The sequence below is a fragment of the Bubalus bubalis genome, chromosome 14 (assembly GCF_019923935.1).
Source record: "Bubalus bubalis isolate 160015118507 breed Murrah chromosome 14, NDDB_SH_1, whole genome shotgun sequence".
Taxonomy (NCBI): domain Eukaryota; kingdom Metazoa; phylum Chordata; class Mammalia; order Artiodactyla; family Bovidae; genus Bubalus; species Bubalus bubalis.
The window spans coordinates 49,677,918-49,701,077 of NC_059170.1; the positions used below are offsets into that span (position 1 = coordinate 49,677,918).

At 44.4% G+C, this 23,160-nt stretch overlaps 1 long non-coding RNA gene across 1 annotated transcript; it reads right to left on the reverse strand.

The window, feature by feature from the left end:
* Positions 1-1,638: 1,638 nt before the first annotated feature.
* On the reverse strand, positions 1,639-22,894 carry LOC123327507. Its single transcript, XR_003103249.3, has 2 exons — positions 22,617-22,894; positions 1,639-2,170 (listed from the first exon to the last, which is right to left on the reverse strand). It is a non-coding gene; the product is annotated as an uncharacterized LOC123327507 (long non-coding RNA).
* Positions 22,895-23,160: the final 266 nt, after the last annotated feature.

Below are 23,160 nucleotides of genomic sequence, written 5' to 3' on the forward strand. Positions count from 1 at the left end.
GTGTATACACTACCATATGTAAAACAGAGAGCTGGTGGGAAGCTGCTGTATAGCAGAGGAGCTCAGCTCAGTGCTCCGTGATGACCTGGAGGGTGGGGAGGGGAGGAAGGTCAATGAGGGAGGGGATACATATAGCTGATTCATGCTGTTGTACAGCAGAAACTAACACAACATTGTAAAGCAATTATACTCCAATAAAAAATAGTATATGTCCTTTTTGTTCAGAATGCCCAAATATTCTTGGAAATGTCTGTATCTTCTTCTGCATATGCAGTTTAAGGCGGGGATCCCTCTCTTAGATGGGTATTACGTACTTGCTCTGGCAACGCAGGGAGGTTTCATTTCATAGCTTGTTACAAGGTCAGTGCTTTACAAGTATTATACATTGACCCTTAAAACAACTCAGTGAGATAGACCATTATCTTCATTTTCCAGATGAAGAGTCCAGGGCACAGAAAGGTTAAGTGATGGCTCAATGTCACACAGCTGATTCAGGGCAGAACCAGGTCTCTGACCCAGGCGGCTGGTCCTCACTGCTTCCCTCAAAGGCACTTGCCAGAGAGGGCAGTGGAACGCCCTGCATCCCTCCCGCCCTCCGAATGGCCCAGGCCTCTGGCTTCGCTGCTACCAAACGGTCTCAAAAAGCTTGCTATGTTCACACATGAATACTGCAGGCCAGGCCCCAAATGTTTGATGGGAGCTTTGCTTGATGGGTAAGAGTGAAGAGGAAGCTGAAATGGGTCATCTTCTTGCTTGTGACTTTTTTGTTTGTTTGTATTGTGCTAAGAATATTTAATACGAGATCTACCCTCTTTGGGGGCTTCCCTGGTGGCTCAGACGGTAAAGAATCTGCCTGCAGTGCAGGAGACCTGGGTTCGATCCCTGGGTCGGGAAGATTCCCCTGGAGAAGGGCATGACAACACACTCCAGTATTCTTGCCTGGAGAATTCCATGGACTAGAGGAACCTGGTGGACTACAGTCCATGGGGTCGCAAAGCTTTACAAGTATTATAAGCTCAAACACTACCTTCTTACCAGGGATAAGGAAATGGCAACCTACTATTCTTGCCTGGGCAATCCCATGGACAAAGGAGCCTGGCGGGTTACAATCCATGGTGTCACAAAGAGCTGGACACGACTTAGCAACTATGCCACCACCACCCCTACCCTCTTAACAAGTTTGGAAGTGTGCAAAATATTCTCATTGACTACAGAAACAGTTTGCCTGTGACTTTTAACACAGGAGCAAAAAACTGAATTGAAAATTTATCTCATCCTCCTTGGCTGGAAGCAGCCTATTTAGGGAAGGTTTCTTGGGGATTTTGTTTTGGATTATCATAAGGATGATCTGGATAACAAACTTGGCCTTGAGATATGTCTGTTCAGATATCCAAAGTCAAGATTTTAGGTTCTGGATCCTTAGTTCTCCTGTATTAAATTGACACCCTCTGTGTCACCCTATTGACAGTCTCTGAGGGTACCTTCCAGGGGCCAAATAAAATCTTGTCTGTGATGATGTGCTACATATTTATGGACAGCAGTCCCCAACCTTTTGGCACCAGGGACTGGTTTCATGGAAGACAATTTTTCCACAGACAGGGACCGGGGATATGGTTTGGGGATGATACAGGTGCATTACATTTGTTGCGCACTTTATTTCCATTATTATTATTATATCAGCTCCACTTCAGATCATCAGGCATTTGATCCTGGGGGTTGGGGATACCCTGCTTATGGAGATCAGAGTGATTTGATTAAGAGTCATTTTCTTTGTCTAAGCAGTTAGATGGCACGTGTAGTTTCAGATAACAAAGGTCCTCATGGGTTCAAATTGCTGATTCACTATGGAACCAGTACATGTTGAACAGGAAAGGAGCAGAGGGCATCTTAACATCACCTGGTGGCCCTCTCCAGTCAGTGGGTGTCCTGGGGACAGAGATGCTGCAGCTCCATTATGGCACTAATGGTGTTATTTTCTTGGGCCATTAGCGTGTGTGACCCAAATCACTGCCACATGCTCATTGGTCCAGCTCTCTGGGGGTCTCCCACGTGATGCGCCTGTGAAAATTCACCTCCAGCTTCCTAATGAAGTTGTTCCAGGACCCCTGGGATAAGTGTGTTTCCCTTAGTGCTGTTCTTGATGGCAGGTTCTCAGAAAAAGAATGGCTCCCTGCAAATAGAAGCAAAGGGAGATGTCAATTTCTGGAAAGACCCTGCTTGGCTGTGAAAAGGTCATCCTCAGCGTGTGACCAGGCCTGGGAGAGGCGGGCAGGACAGTGCGGTCACCTGAGGGCCGAAGCAGGAGGGGTTGGAGCTCTGGGTGGAGGGGCCAGGCCAGCGCTAGGTCAGGGGCTGACTGTTGGCCCAGGGATCCCACAGAGGGAGGCTCTCAGGAGCTTGAGTTTATCCTCTTGGGTGGCCCACTCAGGGGAGACAGCTGCCAGTCCCCAGGGCTCTAATGAGATCTACCCAGGCCTGGTGAATATTCCCCGCTGCACCCACCCCAGAGTCAGGCCCTTGAACTGAGCAGTATGGCTTTTAGAAAACTACCCACAAACCTGGAAAGGCCCCAGGGAGGCTCTCCTCAGCTGGAGAAGGATCACAAGTCCGGTAAGGAACCGGAAGAAAGTTGGACAGTTCCCTTGTCCTTTCCAGGGAGGAGCTAATCTCCAGACAAAAAGACCTTGAGGGAACAGGTGATGGCAGGTACCTCAGGCCTGTCAGGAAGATGCCCCCACCCACCTTTCCTCAAGCTTTGCTTACCAAGAGCTCCCCAGACACTCAGGCTCAGGCTGCCTTCCCTCCTGAAGCAATTTTGAGCAGGTTCTGCAGGACCCCCAGCCCTGGCGGCAGGGGTGGGGGGCGGGCTGGTTGTACAGAGGGAGGGAGCTACTAGCTGGTTTTATGGTTGCTCCTGCTGTCATAGCCTGGCTGCCCTGGGCTTCCATGGACTCGCTCAAAACAGCCTTCAACGCCTCTAACTTTCTGTGCGGTGTTCAGAGCTCTTCCCTCAGATCTGCCTTCTGCCTCAGCTAAATAAAAACAGTTGGTCACAGGTTTTTCACGTTATGATTCTCATTTCTGTCATCTGTAATTGGTTTTCTTTCAGACCTTTGTTGCTGTTGCTCATTTCTTCCCTAATGGTTTCAAACCCTTATTTTATATCTTTAAAATGTTTATTTTATAATCTCTTCCAGGGATTTCCCTGTTGGTCCAGTGGTTAAGACTCCATGCTGCCAATGCAGGAGGTATGGGTTTGATCCTGGTCAGGGTATTAAGATCCCACATGCTGTGCAGTGCAGCCAATAGATTAAAAAAATAAGATGAAATAAAATAAACACCTGTGAGGTTTAAAAAAATATTATAATCTCTTCCAGATTGTCCAATCACCTTTGAGTTTTGTTTCTTCCATGGTGGTTCAGTTTGTGTGTATCTTCTCCTACAGCCTCATCATCAGTGAACAGTATCATCCTCTGGGAGGCTATGGCTCATGGGCCATGGTTTATGCCCTGGTTCTATGCAGGCAGCCACTGGGTAGCCATTGTACCATTTTCTCCTCTGCCAGAGATTTGCAATCTGTGCGTGTCATGTAAACTCATGTTCCACCCTCGAACATGAAGTTCAGGATTGACTCTTATTCACCATAGACTTTTTTTTTTCCTACTTGGGGCTCAGGGCTGGGCAGAAAGCTTTCTTAATACCTATCTGGGCCTTTGTAAGTTTCCTGGACCCTTTCTTATAAACCAGCAGCCCTTCAAGAGTCCTGGCTTTCAGCTGAAACCTCACTTCTACCTCCTCCTCTGGCATTGACTCAAGGCTACATTTTTTATCCATGCATGGCAATTATAAGTCTAGCTTTAAAGGGCTTCCCTGGAGCCTAGTGGTTAAGAATCTGCCTGCCAGTGCAGGGGACACAGGTTCGATCCCTGATCGGGGAAGAGCCTACATGCCAGGGTGACTAAGCCTGTTTGCTGAAGCCTGCATGCCTAGAGCCTGTGCTCTACAACAAGACAAGTCATCACAATGAGAAGCCCGCACACTGCAGCGAAGAGTAGCCCTTGCTCACGGCACCTAGAGAAAGCTGGCATAGCTGTGAAGATGCAGGGTAGCCAAAAACAAAATAAAGCAATTCAATTTTTTTTTTTTTAAGTCTATCCTTTAGCCTGTTGGGCCATGTGGCTTCAGCTCAGACAGACCATTCTCATTTGAATTCACTATGCTCCTGACATGTGAGAGTTTCCACTTCTGTTGTTGTTGTTTAAATTCAACTTGCATTAAACAGCATTTTTTTTTTTAATTCCATTCCATCCAGGATTTCATTGTGTTTGCACCAGGAGGAATGGCTGAGTCCATTCACTCCACCATGTTGCCAGAAGTTGGAGCCTGCACACCAGCTGCTGAGGGCTCAATTTTGCCTTCCGAGTGTCAGTCACAGGTGGCGGTCTTATTCTGATAGCAGACAGTGCTACTGTCTGCTAACTTTGAGCATCACTGCTCCTGGAACCTGTGAAGCTTAATTCATCTCTCTGATTATATTGTGTATCCACCTGTGTCAACTGACTGCTTTTCTTTCCTCGTCTGGAACTCTTTTGGTGGCCAGATAACGTCCCTCCAGAGAGCCAGCCACTGAGGCCACACGTGAAGAAAGGAACTTGGTTGGTTGGAACTTCTTTTTCTTTAGGCAGGATGGTTGGACAAGGATCTTTCACCATCTAAAATCCTGTAACTTGAAGTGGAGGTCACAAATCCCTGTGGGCAGTGGTCCCCAACCTTTTTGGCACCAGGGAGCAGTTTCATGGAAGACAGTATTTCCATAGACCAGAGGAGGCAGGGTGGTTGTGGGATGATTCAAATGCTTTACATTTATTGTGCACTTTATTTTGATTATTATTACATCAGCTCCACCTCACATCATCAGGCATTAGATCCTGGAGGTTGGGGACCCCTGCCTTTGGGGATCTGAATAAAACAGTGCACCCTGTCCTGAGAAGAAATGTACATGCACAGAAACTTGTGCCTGAATTTCAGAGATTCATCAACCCCCTGAATTCCACACTAAGAGCTTCTGCTTTGGAGGCTGATTGCTCATTGGTAAATGGGAACCTCGAGTTCTCTAGCCTTATTCAAATCAACTCTAGTGAAAAAAACCTCGTTAAAACGAGACCCTGTGACATAATGACAATCTTTCAGTTTTTCACTCCTTTAATGCCACCCTGAAACATAACAAAGGCATTGAGAGTGGTGTCAATAATTAGTGACACTCTCCTATAAAATCTCTCCTTCAAAGTAATTTTTATTAATTAATTGATGTTACCAGAGCATAATTTCCTCAAATACCACTTTCTGATTCAAACATGTCATCTACAGGGCAGGAGAAGCTTCATGAAATAAGACAGACTGACACAGCATGGTGAAAATAGAGCTGTATTCTAGACTCTATTTCTAGATTTGGGATCTGGCTTCACTTTGAACTATCTAGTGACTCTGGGAAATTCCCAGTCTTCCCAGGTTTCTTTTTCCTTATCTGTAGAGTGAGGAAGCTGGACTAGATTGGAGGTTAACAAACTAATATCCACCAGCCAAATTCTGCTTGTTGCCTGTTTTTGTAAATAAAGTTTTGTTGGAACACAGCCATTCTCCTCTGTTTCTGTATTATCTGTGGCTGCTTTCAGGCCACATGGCTCTTGCTGAGTAGCTGTGACACAGACCATATGGCCTGCGAAACTGGAAATAGTTATCCTTTGGCCCTTTACAGAAGAGTTTGCCAATCCTTGACCTAGACGGTCCTTCCTCCCTTTCCAACTCTTGTTTTTTTTTTTCCTACACGTCGGCTGTTCCTCAATCAGGGTTCAAGCCTGTGGCCCCTGCATTGGAAAGTAGAGTCTTAACCACCAGAGAAGGACCCTACCTCATTTCCACCACTGGATGACCTGTGATTCTTAGAGGCAGAGAATGCAACCCAGGCACATTCAAGAGCACAAGTGGAGTAGAGCAAAGGATGGATGAGTCAAGACCAACCACATTATTTTGTTGACGCAACTTCCTCAATCACTGTTGCTTATGGAAGTCTAACAAATAGTCAAGTGGAACTACTAAAAACAATCAGACATCATGTGTATCCAATTGGTTTCATCATCCAGGCACTGGTGATTCAGGAAGACCTTCTTCCAGCCTATCTGTGATGATCAGTGAGGATTTTAAAAATTTACCTCATAACATACATTAACAAACACAAAGTTTAGGAAGAATGGACAGGATAACATATACAATCCCTTTTGCCTACCTCAGATTTTTTTTTAAAAGTTTTTATTGGAGTATAGTTGTTTTACAATGTTGTGTTAGTTTCTGCTATATAGCAAGGTGAGTTAGCCATATGTATACATAGATCCACTCGTTTTTGGATTTCCTTCCCATTTAGGTCATCACAGAGGATTGAGTAGAGTTCCCTGTGCTATACAGTAGGTTCTCATTAGTTATATATTTTATACATAGTATCAATATGTACTGTATCACAGGATCAATATAAACTGTGGTGTTGGAGAAGATCCAACAAGTCCATCCTAAAGGAAACCAGTCCTGAATATTCATTGGAAAGACTGATGTTGAATCTGAAACTCCAATACCTTGGCCACCTGATGCGAAGAACTGACTCATTTAAAAAGACCCTGATGCTGGGAAAAATTGAAGGCAGGAGGAGAAGGGGATGACAGAGGATGAGATGGTTGGATGGCATCAGACTCAACGGACATGAGTTTGAGTAAACTCCAGGAGTTGGTGATAGACAGGGAGGCCTGGCGTGCAGCAATCCATGGGGTTGCAAAGAGTCGGACATGATTGAGCGACTGAACTGAACTGATCAATATGTATATACTATGATACTATGGATAGAATCATGCTGCTGCTGCGTTAAGTCGCTTCAGTCATGTTCAATTCTGTGCAACCCTATAGACGGATTCTCCAGGCAAGAATACTGGAGTGGGTTGCCATTTCTTTCTCTAATGCATGAAAGTGAAAAGTGAAAGCGAAGTTGCTCAGTCGTGTCCCAACTCTTAGCGACCCCATGGACTGCAGCCTACCGGGCTCCTCCGTCCATGGGATTTTCCAGGCAAGAGTACTGGAGTGGGGTGCCATTGCCTTCTCTGGGATAGTATCATACTATGTGTATATATGTCAATCCTGATTCAAATTTCATTTTGAAATGACCAAGAGCATAAAACCACCAACTGAGAAAGGAAACCCTTCTGATGCGGATGACAAAGGTGGTCGGTTTTCCTCTGTCCATTAATTCTCTAGGTGGAACGCTGACGAGACTGATATATTTTGATGATCTGTTTTGTACAAACCACACTTTCCAAACATCATGAAGCTGGGAAGCCACTGTGCCACAGTGCACCGCTGCAGCGGCAGACGGCCCAGAGGCTAGGGTTTCCCACCAAGTCAGACTTGCAATAATCTCATTAGTTTGAAATGTATCTTATTTTTTAAATTGACTCTCCTGTTCCTCTGCCCTTGGTTCATCCAAGAAGGTATTATTTGAACTAAGTAGCAAGAAGCATTTGTCTGAAATTAACATATTTGAAAAGCACTAAGCTGAAAAATGAGACAGGAACCAGCTCCACAGATGCTTAAAATTTCAGGTCCAAAGGAGTGGAAAAATCTCCTATCATTGATGTAAATTTACCTTATGCTTTCAATCTACCCAAACCATTAGATTGCTATTTCCCTTTCTCTTCCAACAGCAGCTGTGCATACAAGCCACTTTTGTATGTTGGGCTTCCCAGCTGGCTCAGTGGTAAGGAATCCGTCTGCCAATGCAAGAGATGCAATAGAAATGCATTCGATCCCTGTATTGGGAAGCTTCCCTGGAGTAGGAAATGGCAACCTGTTCCAGTATTCTTGCTTGTAAAATTCCATGGACAGAGGAGCCTAGCAGGCTCACACACACTTTTGTATGTTGGTGCAGTGGAAACAGCATATTATGTGGGCCTTTTATTAACTAACCCTGAGAAGTGATTTCCAAATAGCTTTGAGCTCAACATTGCTAGTGTGTGTGTTAGTCACTCAGTCATGTCTCTTTGTGATCCCATGGAGTGTAGCCCACGAGGTTCCTCTGTCCTTGGGATACTCTAGGCATTGCTAATTACTAGAGAAATGCAGATGGCAGGAAGGAAGAAATTAACTCTTCACCCAGCCTGAAGCTTGCCATTTAGGAGAGATTTGAAACATTAATGGCCTTTTTATTTTGTTTCCTCACCTCCCCCCCATCTGTGATCTATAAAAAAACCTGGCTTCCAGACCCTGATAAATTGGTCATTTTGAGACATTTTCTTGATCAGCCAACTCTCTGAATAGTCATTTTCCTTGCCTTAAAAAAAAAAAAAAAAAAAAAGCTATAATGAGATACCACCTCATATCAGTCAGAATGACCATCATTAAAAAGTCCACAAATAACAAATGCTGGAGAGGGTGTAGAGGAAAGGGAACTCTCCTACACTGTTGGTGGGAATATAAATTGCTGCAGCCACTATGGAGAACAGTATGGAGGTTCCTCAGAAAACTAAACCTAGAGTTACCATGTGATCCAGCAATCCCATTCCTGGGCATATATTCAGACAAAACTATAATTCAAAAAGATCCGTGCACCCCTGTGTTGATAACAGCACCATTCACAATAGCTGAAACAAGCTAATGTCCACAGACAGATGAATGGATAAAGAAAATGTGGTACACATATACAGTGGAATACTACCCAATCATAAAAAAGAATGAAATAATGCCATTTCAGCAACATGGATGCAACTAAATATTCTCTTACTAAGTAAAGTAAGTCAGAAAGGGAAAGACAAATATCATATCATTTGTATGTGGACTCTGAACTATGACACAAATCAGTGTATCTATGAAACAGAATTACAGACATAGAGAACAGACTAGTGTGGGCAAGGAGTAGGGGGTTGGGGGATGGATGGAGTGGGAGGTGGGGGTTAGGAGATGTAAGCTTTTACATACATAGGATGGATAAACAATAAAGTCTTCTGTATAGCACGGGGAACTATATTCAATATCCTATGATAAACCATGGAGCTTCCCAGGTGGCACTAGTGGTAAAGAACCTGCCTGCCAAGGCAAGAGACATGAGACGTGGGTTTGATCCTTGAGCCAGGAAGATCCCCTGAAGAGCCTGGCAACCCACTCCAGTATTCTGGCCTGGAGAATCCAGGACAGAGGAGCCTGGCAGGCTATGGTCCATAGGGTTGCAAAGAGTCAGACACAACTGAAGTGACTAGGCCATGATAAACCATAATGGAGAACATAAAGAAAAGAATGAATATATATATATATATATAATATATATATATATATATATTCATTTACACATGTTCTGGCTGAAAAAAAATTTTTCTATCACTCTTGCCATTTGGAAGCAAAACCAACTGGGGAATGTCTAGAAGGAGAGCTTTTGCTGCGCACAGCTTTTGGGGGTAGGGCAAGTTGCTGGGGTGTGGATCACAGATGGGGAGTGGGATGGTCACATGATTTCAAGACAGCTTAGACTACTCAGAACTTTTTAACTTTTAGAGGCAGCATAGACAGGGACCAAAGAAAAGCAGGGAGTTTGTGTGGACTGTATCACAATCCATGGTTTGGGGCCTCTTGAATTTCTCTTTCTCTACTAAAGAAATGAGTGCATTGCCTTGTTTGGCCCTGGAACACTGGTCTTGCTCACAGCCTTGCTATGAAGTTCTTCCTTCCAGGGTCTATCTCTGTTCAAATCTTGGTTCTATATTTTGCTTTATTGTTTATGTTTTTTAATTCAACTTCCTGGTCTAAACTCTGTGAAGTTCAACTTCAGCCAATTACACTTGTAATGCTTTCTAAATTAAGTACTGGCAGTCCCCAAAGTACAAACACCAAATTTATGAATATCCCTTACACCGAAAGAGCTGCCCCTTCTTGCTTGTGGGTAGTGTTATCAGAACCACCAGAGAGAATTCCTGTTCCCCGTGAAGTTTTGGCAGCAGGAGGAAAGTTCCTCCCAGCTAGATTTTTGAGTTCAACTAATTTCCCATACAAACTATCGCACATGGTGGTCCAGCTCCCAGACCAGCCTAGAAAAACGGCCCACTTAATCCATAATGTAGCTGAAAAAGAGTGAAAGAAACACAGCTGATAAAAGATGCTCTTGCTCCTGTGTACTTGTTCATTTCCATGAGGGTGACATTTACGCAGCCACATGTATGGGAAAATGTTTGCCCCGGGTTCCAAAAACTGATTTACAAACTCTTGGAAGAAAATAATCTGATCTAAATTTGGAACTTCCTAGATTAGCTCTAGTTTTCAGCACATATTTTCCCTTTTGTTTGCATAAGGCATCTGGGGACGGGTTTACAGAGACTGCCTCTGCAGGCAAACCCAAGCTGTAAGAGGGGCACCTGTCTGGAGTCAGTCACCCAGGTGTTCAGGGGCCAAGGAAAAAGGGAGTCTCCATAATTCAGAAAAGAGTTTTGGTTTCAACTTGGACTGGATTTTCTGGATTACTTGAAAATACTGTCACCACTCAGCCTGTGTAGAACTCACATCAGACAGATTCTGTTATGTAAATTCTGCCTTTATACCTTCTCAATCATCTGGTTTGTTGTAAATATGAGTTTTCCTTTAAAAAAAAAAAACAAATAGTACAAAATCCTCACTACCTAATTGATTCATCAGAAAGTAGTTCTCCATAGTCAGATGGAATTAATGTACATTGGTTGGATATACCCAGAATGCTTTGCTCCTGTTGTTAGTGACCAGATGAGAATGTGAACTCAGGACCTTTCTTCTGGTGGATGCACCTGAAGGACAGAGGTGTTTCTTGAGTCTAATTAACTGCAACTGAAAAGATTTCCCAGTGAACATTGCTCTCAGGACACGGCTAGGCTTCTGGGCTGGGTACTCTGAGGGTTCTTGCTTTCTATGCCAACTCACTCGATAGTTAAGGTGTGCCTGCCACTGCCACTGTAGATCTTTTGTTCGCCAGGGCTTGTAAGTGGTATTTTATTTTAGCAATAATGACTGGTAGAGACGGTATTCCCTGATACTTAATGACCAACTGGAGGAATTGTGGGCCTGAGGCAATGCATATAATATGCTATTAAACTCTGAAATTTAAAAATGTAAAGAAAAAAATAATTACCTTCTTAGGCATGTTACCATGGATACTAAGTACTGTTTATAGTTTTAGTCTTTTCCTAGAGGTTGAAGTCTAGTTGGGAGACCAATAAGGAAGAAGAACTTCAGACCCAATTTCCACACACTTTATAATGTTTGACATTACCTAGTTAGTGTAAATTTCTTCAAGAAGGCCCATATCACCCCCAAAATAGGATGTGTAGTGTGTGATACGGATTGCCATAATAAGTATTCATATTTTATTGAACAGTTTGGAAACCAGTATTTAAAATCAGCTAACCTTGTAGAGAATCACATTCTGTTTCCCCAGAATGGCAGTAACTTTCTTATGAATCCTTTTCCCCCCAAGAATGAACCATTTTTCAGTCTTCAAATTGCATGCACATATTTTATGCATTAGTCCCAGAAACACTTTTTTGGTTGGATCTATTATTATAGTGCATAACTCAGAGAGTAACATTTAAGCATGAAGGAGAAAATACGCAGAGAAGAAGCTGATACTCTACAAATTACATGGCAGCTATTTGTTCTATATTTTTTCAAATCTTGGAATACTTTCTAAGTCTTAAGGAAAGATGGGACAGAATTAAATCAATTTCACAACACTGCAGAAGGGCTGGCCCAGATTAATGCCTCTGACACCTCATTATCTATCCTAGGGATAAAGGTACTCAGGAAAATTTAGAGATTTAGTTTTATCTACAACTCCAAACTTTCTCCCACAAATATTTTTTCCACAGCTATTAGCAAGATTTATCTGCTTTTATTCTTCTTTATCCTATCATAGGAGAAGGAAATGGCAACCCACTCCAGTATTCTTGCCTGGAGAATCCCAGGGACAGAGGAGCCTGGTGGGCTGCTGTCTATGGGGTCACACAGGGTCAGACATTACTGAATCGACTTAGCAGCAGCATTCTATCATAATCAAGTATTTATCAAATACTTAATATAGGAATATCATTCATTCTTCCATCCATTCATTTATCTCATTTATTAATCGTGAGTCAAATCACAAAAGCCTGCAAATGAAAAAACCAAGTTCCGCCTTGGAGAAGTCTGTCTGCTAAGGAGTCAGGCATATAAGTTACAGTTGACGTTAAAGCAACACAGGTTTGAACTGTGCAGGTTCACTTATCTGCATGTTTTTTTCAATACACACTAGAGTACTGGAGATTTGGGACAGTTTTCCAGAGGACTGACATTTACTTTAGATGTGAACTGTAAAGCACTATACATAATTACAAAGTTGCTATTATTAGTTCCATTAACTATAGGCATATACAGATGGGTAAATTCTTCTCTTTTTTATTTTCCTTTTTGGCTGTGCTACGTGCCATAGTGGATCTTAGTTTCCCAACCGGGGATCAAACCCATGCTCCCTGCATTAGAAGTGTGGAGTCTTAACCATTGGACTTCCAAGGAAGTCCCTGATAGATAAATTCTCAAACAGACTAAAACTCAGTCGGAAATCAAATATAAAAGTCTGATAGTGGTTATAAAGCCTATTTTAATACACTTCCCCTTCAGAAATCCCTCCAAATATTCGTATCCATTGTCATTGTTTGGAGCAAGAAATGGCAGCCCACTCCAGTATTCTTGTTGGGAAATCCCATGGACAGAGGGATTACCATGTGTTAGTATGTCCAAACATATAAGTTCATTCACGTCTGGCGTACATTGTCACGTGTGTGCATCCTCTATGAGTGGTTGTGCTTTTATGTACTTTACTGTACAGAGTACGGCAGTGCAGGGTCTTTATTTCAAGCCCAGGATGTCTGGAAGCAAGCCTAAAAGCAGCAGTGATGTAGCTGGTACTGCTAAGAAGTGCCAAGTGACAAGGATGGAAACAAAAGTGAACATAATTGAGAGAGTGCCGAGGGGCGAAACGCTGGTAGACGTAGCTCGTTCTTGTAACATGAATCCTTCAGCCATCGGCAGGATTCTAAAGAATAAGGATAAAACTATGGAACACGCGACGTCTGCTGTGCCAGTGATGTCGACTATAATATCACAGAAGCAGGGAAAAGTGGATGGAGGAGACGGAAAAACGTCTCAGTGTGTAGATGCAGGATCAGCATCAGTGTTGAGTCCTGTTCAGCTTAGTGATGATTCAAGAGAGCTGAAAGCTTTTATGAAAGCTTGAAGAAGAGACATGGCAAACACTGTTAGACTTACGAACAAATTGAACTTATGATCGCACTCTCAGAATGGAACTCATTCGTATGTAGTGGACTTACTGTACTGCAAAAGTTTACTATTATTTTCAACAGCAGCCTTTTCAATGGAATAGTCAAAGGGAAAGTGCAAATGTGCTTGAAAGAAAGAGGAAAAGTACTAATGCAAGGATGTTGGCATCCAAACACACACAGATGAGGGCTGGGTTCAATATTCCCAGAGATCACCTCCCCAGGCACAGGCTAAATCAATTGTGAGGGAGACAGGCTAATCTAATTGAGGAAGCACAGGGCCCAGCAGCAGTGAGCTCTGACTCAGGCTCTGACAGGACCTGGGCTAAATCACTCCCCTGGACTACTCTGTTCTGGTCTCTTCTGCCTGGTCCACCCACCTCTGCAGCCCCCACAATGGCAGAAGAATGGCGCACATGTCAGAGCCTTCAAAGCTGGGGAGCATGATGGGGTTCGCTCTTACAGTCCTCCTAACCAGAGATGTTTAGAACTGATAGAATCATACAAGCCAGGAAGAGCAGAGCTGGGAATGGCAGGAAGGTGGGGGCCACTAGGCCCATGGGCAATGTCAGTATCCACAGATGACTCAGCCCTCGTTGTCCTTCCAGTAAAAGATCTGAGAAGCTTGACATCAAGTGGAAAAGCTGGATCACTTACCGCAGAGGGAGCATCTGAAAAGAGGGAAAGTTCTCAGTTCTTTACTCAAGTCCAAAGAAGAGACATGCCCAATGTCCAAGGCATCGTCCTCCAAACTGGCCGGGGGGTGAGGCCATTCAGGCTCATGACACCTGTCAGCAGTCCTCTTGCATGCACTGATGAGACTCAGGTTTGATTCCTGGAGAAGGAAATGGCAACCCACTCCAGTATCTTAACTGGGGAATCCAGTCCCATGGACAGAGGAGCTTGGCGGGCTACAGTCCATTGAGTCACAAAGAGTTGTACACAACTGAGCACACACATAATCACTGCTGAGTTTACAAACTTGTTGGAGAAGTTTTCTGAACCACTTAGATCAATAACTTGGTCATGAAAGAACTTGGAGGGGCTTCCCGGGTATTCAGTGGTAAAAAGAATCCACCTGCCAATGCAGGAGGCATGGGTTGGATCCCTGGTCCAGAAAGATCCCACATGCCACAGAGTAACTAAGCCTGCGTGCCAGAACTACTGGGCCAGTGCGCTAGAGCCTGCGTGCTACAATTACAGAAGCCCGATCACCCTAGAGTCTGTGCTCCAGAACAAGAGAAGCCACTGCAATGAGAAGCCGGAGCACGGCACCTAGACAGTAGTCCCCATTTGCTGCAACTAGAGAAAAGCCCGTGCAGCAAGGAGGACCCAGCCCAGCCATAAATAAATAAATTTTAAAAAATTTTAATGAATTTGGAGGAGCTACTTTGTTCTTTTCCCAAGGGATCCAAGATGGGATGAGATGTTTCCTTCTGATGAGATGAGAGCTGAACTTGAAGGGATGAAAAAGAGAAACATGCCCTCTGATTTGTCCAGGCATTCAGACCTAAGTAGATACATGTGCAAACAGACAGCAGGTGGGGACACCAATTCTACCTTTTCTGATCAGCCCTGAGTCCCTTCAAACCTTGACAGAGTTCATGGAGCTGCTATTGGGTGAATATGGAGTCAGAAATCAAGAAAATATTTATAGAGTTTGATAAAAACTGAATGTTTTTAAGTTTCTGCAACTGTCCACCGTATACAAGTCTTGGCATGTATCTGCGTTATTGTACATCTGCTTTATTGGCATGGTTCAGTTTCAAGAACTGATCGAGCTGACATACAAGCCATGCATGCAAAGCAGGCACAAAACCTTGGGATTTCAGATGTGAATATATGAATCCACAAATGTCCTAAAGTTTCTGACCATGTATCAGAACTCTAGGGAACGTTTGCATTAACTTAGCTCTGTGAAAATGCATTCTCTTTTTTATGAAATGGCTAAAATCCAAACTGAGAATTGAAACCAGGGTTGGAAATCTGGCATTTGAATTCCGATGTGCCCAGACTGAAAGTATTTAGGAATTCTCAAAAAGAGTTCCCTTTGCTCTTTATATGTATATTTTAATCAAAATCCATTGACGGCTAAAAAAAAAGTCAATTGACAACTAAAAAGAGGTTTATAATACTTTGGTATTAATAAGATGAAGTACTTTTTATAGCCCAAGTTTTTCATTCATTGACCTCACCAGTCTACAAATACAAATGATCTCATCTGGTCATGACCCCAGTTTTATGGGCTGTTGTAGGTCATGTTCCCAGGGAAGTAGTTGATTAAGGACTACTCTTGGGATCAATACTTTAGATGGGAGAGGGGGAAGCAAGATTAGAGAGAGAAGTGGAGATGCAATCCAGTCAGCAGCCAACCCATGTGGAGCTCTGACATGGGGCAGCCTTTTAGAGTTGTCCCAAGTTAGGGTAAGAGGCCCACTCAAGGCAGGTTGTCCCTAGAAGAAGGTGTGATATTCAGATCCCCATGCAGATTTCTTTAGCTGAGGCAAACCCCAGAGGCTAACAGCTGAGGGCCACCATCCAACAGCCCTCTCAGCAGCTGGGGAAAAAAGGAATGCATTTATCCGTAAGTGCTTATGCTCCAATGTTCAAAGATTTGCGCCCCCACCCCTCCACCGCAAATTTAGTCCCCTGAATTTCTGGCTTAATCAATTCATGGGCCCCCATGTGGCTCAGAGAAGCTTCAGGACAGACTCTAGAAGCTTTAGCAGAAAAGTGAGGTATGGGTAAGAGGCAAGGGCCTATTAGGTTGCCCCCACAGGAAGCTGCTCACAGCCTGCATCAGTAGCCGTAATAAAGGACAAGAGATGCCCAAAGGCACTAAGATGGTACCCAAGAGGTACTCCACCACTAAAACTGAATGCTGCTTTAAGAGCATCTTCTTAGTAGAAAGACAAATACCATATGATATCACTTATATGTGAATCTAAAATACAGTACAAATGAACCTATCTACAAAACAGAAACAGAATCATAGGCATAGAGAAGAGACTTGTAGTTGCCAGAGGGGAGTGGGTGTAGGGGAGGGAAAGATTGGGGGTTGGGATTAGCAGATGCCAAGTATTGTATCAATTTAGAGAGAATGGATAAACAACAAGGCCCTGTATAGCACAGGGAACTATATTCAATCTGCTGTGATAAATGATAACAGGAAAGAAGATGAAAAGCATCAGATCAGATCAGATCAGTTGCTCAGTCGTGTCCGACTCCTTGCGACCCCATGAATCGCAGCACGCCAGGCCTCCCTGTCCATCACCAACGCCAGGAGTTCACTCAGACTCACGTCCATCGAGTCGGTGATGCCATCCAGCCATCTCATCCTCTGTCGTCCCCTTCTCCTCCTGCCCCCAATCCCTCCCAGCATCAGAGTCTTTTCCAATGAGTCAACTCTTTGCATGAGGTGGCCAAAGTACTGGAGTTTCAGCTTTAGCACCATTCCTTCCAAAGAAATCCCAGGGCTGATCTCCTTCAGAATGGACTGGTTGGATCTCCTTGCAGTCCAAGGGACTCTGAAGAGTCTCCTCCAACACCACAGCTCAAAAGCATCAATTCTTCGGCGCTCAGCCTTCTTCCCAGTCCAACTCGCACATCCAGACATGACCATAGGAAAAACCATAGCCTTGACTAGACGGACCTTTGCTGGCAAAGTAATGTCTCTGCTTTTGAATATGCTATCAAGGTTGGTCATAACTTTCCTTCCAAGAAGTAAGCGTCTTTTAATTTCATGGCTGCAGTCACCATCTGCAGTGATTTTGGAGCCCAGAAAAATAAAGTCTGACACTGTTTCCACTGTTTCCCCATCTATTTCCCATGAAGTGATGGGACCGAATGCCATGATCTTCGTTTTCTGAATGTTGAGCTTTAAGCCAACTTTTTCACTCTCTTCTTTCACTTTCATCAAGAGGCTTTTTAGTTCCTCTTCACTTTCTGCCATAAGGGTGGTGTCATCTGCACATCTGAGATTATTGATATTTCTCCTGGCAATCTTGATTCCAGCTTGTGTTTCTTCCAGTCCAGCTTTTCTCATGATGTACTCTGCATAGAAGTTAAATAAACAGGGTGACAATATACAGCCTTGACGTACTCCTTTTCCTATTTGGAACCAGTCTGTTGTTCCATGGCCAGTTCTAACTGTTGCTTCCTGACCTGCATACAAATTTCTCAAGAGGCAGATCAGGTGGTCTGGTATTCCCATCTCTTTCAGAATTTCCCACAGTTTATTGTGATCCACACAGTCAAAGGCTTTGGCATAGTGAATAAAGCAGAAATAGATGTTTTTCTGGAACTTTCTTGCTTTTTCCATGATCCAGCGGATGTTGGCAATTTGATCTCTGGTTCCTCTGCCTTTTCTAAAACCAGCTTGAACATCAGGAAGTTCACGATTCACATATTGCTGAAGCCTGGCTTGGAGAATTTTGAGCATTACTTTACTAGCGTGTGAGATGACTGCAATTGTGCAGTAGTTTGAGCATCTTTGGCATTGCCTTTCTATATATATACCTTTATACATATATAAGGGAGTAGAAGGGGACGACAGAGGATGAGATGGTTGGATGGCATCACCGACTCGATGGACATGAGTTTGAGCAAGCTCCGGGAGTTGGTGATGGACAGGGAGGCCTGGCGTGCTGCAGTCCATGGGGTTGCAAAAAGTCGGACACGACTGAGCAACTGAACTGAACTGAAATGATACATATATACATATAAGGTCCTTCTGTCTTTCACAAGGAATTAGATTCAATCTCCTATGATGAGCCATAATGGAAAAGAATATGAAAAAGTGTACATATATATATATATATATGTCACTGCTGTACTGCAAAAGTTAAATCAACTATACTTCAATGAGTTTTTTTTAAAAAGAGCATCTTCTTAAAATCTTTTAATCTTTATCAGTGTGATGATGATGTGATGATACATAAGCCACACAAGGTTCTAAGCACTGAGATTCTATCTATGCACAGAGACAACATTTGAAAAAGTATGTCGTTTGTTTCCTGTTTCAAAGTACGATGCTTTCATGAATGCATCGGAGATTATATCTGAAAACAGACTTACTCCAAACATCTAGTCTAACAAGCTCGACCCAAGTCAATGTCCTTTGCAGAAAATAAATAATTGAAGGACTGAAACTGTTCATATTACATATATGGATAAGAAAGCATTTTCTACACTCATTTTCGGAGTACCTCTGAATTTCCAGAAGCAGCCTTCTTTGAGGCTGGCTGGTGTAAGTGCAATTTCTAAACAATGTGAATTTTTTTCACTGTCTTCTTACCTACAGCCCCTGAAAATGTTTCTTCTCTGGGAATCCAGTACTGATTTTTTTTTTCATGGTCAAATTAAGCTGCAACAAACAATGCAAGATCCCATTTACTTTTTGTTGTAAGTAGGTCGCTATTGTTTAAAATAGTGTGGTCTTCTGGATCACAACTCTGATGCAGAGGAACTTAACACTTGGCTACTAAATCAGAAAATGGACTGTGGGCAAAATGTCTGAATCTCGATAGACAGCTACTCTGCTTCTCTCTTTGAGAATAAAGGGAGATGGAATCACAACTAAATTTACTAAGTGGGAGAGCTCTGTAAATGCTGGTAAAGAACTGGAATCCTGCTGTAGACCACAGGGAACTATACTCAATAGTTTGTAATAACTTCTAAAGGAAAAGAATCCAAAAAACAATGTATATGTGTGTATATATATGTAACCTGAAACTTCCCTTGTGGCTCAACTGGTAAAGAATCTGCCTACAATGTGGGAGAACGGCATTCGATCCCTGGGTTGGGAAGATCCCCTGGAGAAGGGAAAGGCTACCCACTCCAGTATTCTGGCCTGGAGAATTCCATGGACTGTATAGTCCATGGCGTCACAAACAGTCGGACATAACTGAGCAATTTTCACTTTCACTTGAAACTAACATAACATTGTAAATCAACTATGCTGCTAAATCGCTTCAGTCGTGCCCGACCCTGTGTGACCCCACAGACGGCTGCCCACCAGGCTCCGCCGTCCCTGGGATCCTCCAGGCAAGAACACTGGAGTGGGTTGCCATTTCCTTCTCCATTACACGAAAGCGAAAGTGAAGTTGCTCAGTCGCGACCAACTCACAGTGACCCCATGGAATGCAGCCCACCAGGCTCCTCCATCCATGGGATTTTTCTAGGCAAGAGTACTGGAGTGGCTTGCCAATCAACTATACTTCAGTACAAAAATTTTAAATCTCAAAAAAATGAAAAGTAAAAGAATTGGAATCCTTCTGGAGGGAAGAGCAATCAATGATGAAGGTCCAGAAGGTGTCCCTTGAGTTCCAAAGGCAGCGGCAAAGAAAATCTCCTCTCTCAGGACTTAGTCCCCTGTGACTAAGTCCCCTCTACTGATACATGACTTACGGAGTTATGTTAACCTATTAGAGGTTGGATATTCAACATTTAATTAATCAACTATTAGCATTTAAGTCAAACTTATGCCTATCATGAGAATTCTTAATATAGTTGACTCTTGGACAACCAGGGGTTTAGGGGCCCCACCCTTCCATGTTGAAGGTCAACAGTTGACCTTCCATGAAAATCCACATATAATTTATAGTCTACCCTGCCTATCTTTAGTTCCTCTGTACCCACGGCTGAGCATCTGAGGGTCAACCGATGCACTGACCATGCAATACTGAACTTATTGAAAAAAATCTGCATATAAGTGGACCCTCGCAGTTCAAACTCATGTTGTTCAAAGGCCAACTGTACACACAAGAATTTTAAAAAGTATAACAGTACATACTATTATCTTTCATTACAAAGTGCCTGACGCACAGAGAGGCTAAGGAAGGCCTCCATAGTCACACACCTAAGAAGTAACAGAGTTTTTAATGGTAGAGTCTAAGCCAGGCAGCACCAGTCACCAGAGCCTGACTCTTTAATCTATATCCTTGATTCTCTCCTTATCATGAAAAAACAAGGAAAGGATTTGTCACAGGATATAACAAAGAGGCCAAGATAAGGGAGCTGACCTTGATGAGGACAAGTTAATCCTGTTCATCTCTCCCCAGGGCCCGTCCTCCCAGGACACAGGAGGAGACTGGGGAAACAGCAGCAAAGTTACCATTTCACTCCATCCACACTCCCAGCTCTGAAGTGTTACTAGATATTTCTGGTTTGAACACAATGTACGAGACCAGTTGAGGCTCTAAAATCCTTGCAGTTCAGAAACCTGTTGGCCAGGGCTCAACAACTCTCTTCAGACTTATTTCATGATAGCCTCACGATGATGTTGCAGAAACAGTTTTGAAATTAGCAAGCTGAAGAAGACCACAAAATAATAAATTCTATACCCCAGTCACTCTCTTCTTGGTGGTTCCCCTGGGGGTACCCGGAGTGGAGCGGCTGCAGCCTGTCCCCACATCCAAAACAGAAACTCTGGGACTTCCCTAGTAGTCTGTGGTTAAGAGTCCACCTGCCAATCCAGGGGACATGGGTTTGATCCCTAGTCCAGGAAGATGCCACATGCCTCCAGGCGACTAAGCCTGTGCGTCAGAACCAATGAGTCCTCGCTCTGGAGCCCGCCATATGCAACTGCTGAGCACTTGCACCCTACTGTCTGTGCTCTGCAACAAGAGAAGCCACCACAATGAGCATGCATGCACACTGAAACTAGCGAGTAGCCCCCGCTTGCAGCAACTAGAGAAAGTTGGAGACCAACAACGAAGACCCAGGCAGCCAAAAATAAATAAATAAAAATACTAAAGTTTTTTTTTTTTTTTAAAAAAACAGAAACTCCAGGAACAAGTTTCTCATTAACTTAAAGAAAGTCTGATTATTCATTAGCCCACCAAATATTTAGGGAACACTGGGCTGGGTATGGAGACTCTGCCTATGAATAAAAGCCCAGTTTCTGCCTCAAGAAGCTTACAGTTGAATAAGGATGATGAACTTTGCCCAACTGGACCTGCCATGAATATGAAAACAAAACAAAAAAAGTGCCAGGTACGGCAGATCACTTAACAAGAAAACCTTATCTTAGGTGCCACCGAAGTGACATTTCACCCGAGGCCTAAAAACTGACCAGGAGGTAAACACACCTGGAAGGAATCTGCAGAGGGACCTGTGTCAGCCACAGAGCTTCTCCCAGTAAACTACCTGCCCTCCCACATCTGCTTAGACCCCTTCCCTCTGCAGAAGCTAAGCTTTAGGGATCCCCTATTCCTGTCAATAGCACTCGTCACCCAGAATCCTGGTTGGCTGTTTTCCTGTGCACAGTCCCCCGGCAGAATGGCTGCACCTTGAAGCCTGGGAATCATGTTTCTTCCCAGATCTAGTCAACTGCCTGGTGCCCGGTTCACAGGGACACTCCATCAAATGTTTGTGGAAGGAAGAAAAGCAGGGACGACAGCAGGAGGGAGCCACAACGAACTAACACCTCCCTTCGTCCACACTTTATTCTCCACAATGTCCTGCGCCTGAAGCGTGCTAAGTCGCTTAAGTTGTGTTGTACTCTTTGCAACACTATGGACAGTAGCCCACCAGGTTTCTCTGTCCATAGAATTCTCCAGACAAGAATACTGGAGTGGGTTGCCATGCCTTCCTCCAGGGGATCTTCCTGACGTAGGGATTGAACCCGTGTCTCTTATGTCTTCTGCATTGGCAGGCGGGTTCTCTACCATTAGCACCACTTGGGAAGTCCCACAATGCCCTGCTGCTGCTGCTGCTGCTAAGTCGCTTCAGTCATGTCCGACTCTGTGCGACCCCATAGACGGCTGCCCACCAGGCTCCTGTCCCTGGGATTCTCCAGGCAAGAACACTGGAGTGGGTTGCCATTTCCTTCTCCAATGCATTAAGGTGAAAAGTGAAAGTGAAGTCGCTCAGTCGTGTCCGACTCTTAGCGACCCCATGGACTGCAGCCTACCACGCTCCTCTACCCATGGGATTTTCTAGGCAAGAGTACTGGAGTGGGGTGCCATTTCCTTCTCCCTGGTTTTTGTCAAATAACAAAGGACAGCAGTTACACTTAGAGGTCATAAGGACCACACCCGCACCCCTCTGCACGTTAAAGTCGAAATATTTGCAGGAGGCGGAGGAGACGAAGATGAACAAGATTCGGCGTTTCTGTGTTCAGGGGGTTTATGATCAAGCGGTGGAAACACAACAGAAATGCAATTCTTTCATCCTTCCATCTTTTCGCCCAAACATAAAGCAGAAAAGGCAGGACGAGTTTGGGTGTCAACCATCTAGGCTTGAGTCTGGCCTTACCCGCAGACCGCTGGCTCTACAACTGTGGGTCCGGAGCCCCGCACGAGGAATGCCTGCCTCTGCTCGCTACAAACTTTCCCGCGCATTCACTGGTTCTTCCCAGCCAGGGATGAGGCGGACGGTTAAACCCATCTGTCCTGAGGTGGGTAGGCGGCGGAGCTGCCCGATCTCCCCTAGCAGGGTGGGATCCCGGTCCAACCCCTCCGCAAACGCAGGACGCACCTGCGCGTCGCAGTCTCTGTGACCCACCCCCCACCACCCCGTGGCCTGGCCGCCCCTCCCCCGCACGACGTCACCCCGGTCACGTGGGTGAGCCCCTCCTCGCCACGCCGGACTCAGCTGCCCGGCTCCGATGGGGGGAAGCAGGGGGCGGGCGGCGCGTCTGCTAGGCCCCTCCCGTTCCCGTTGCACTCCTGGGAGCCCGGGTCTGCGGGGAGTAGGGGGTGGGGGGAGTTGGTGAAATCGGAACCCGGGCTCTGAATGAAGGGGAGCAGATGTCCCTGTGTTGCTGGGAGGCCCGGGTGGCCTGCTGTTCAGACGGCGA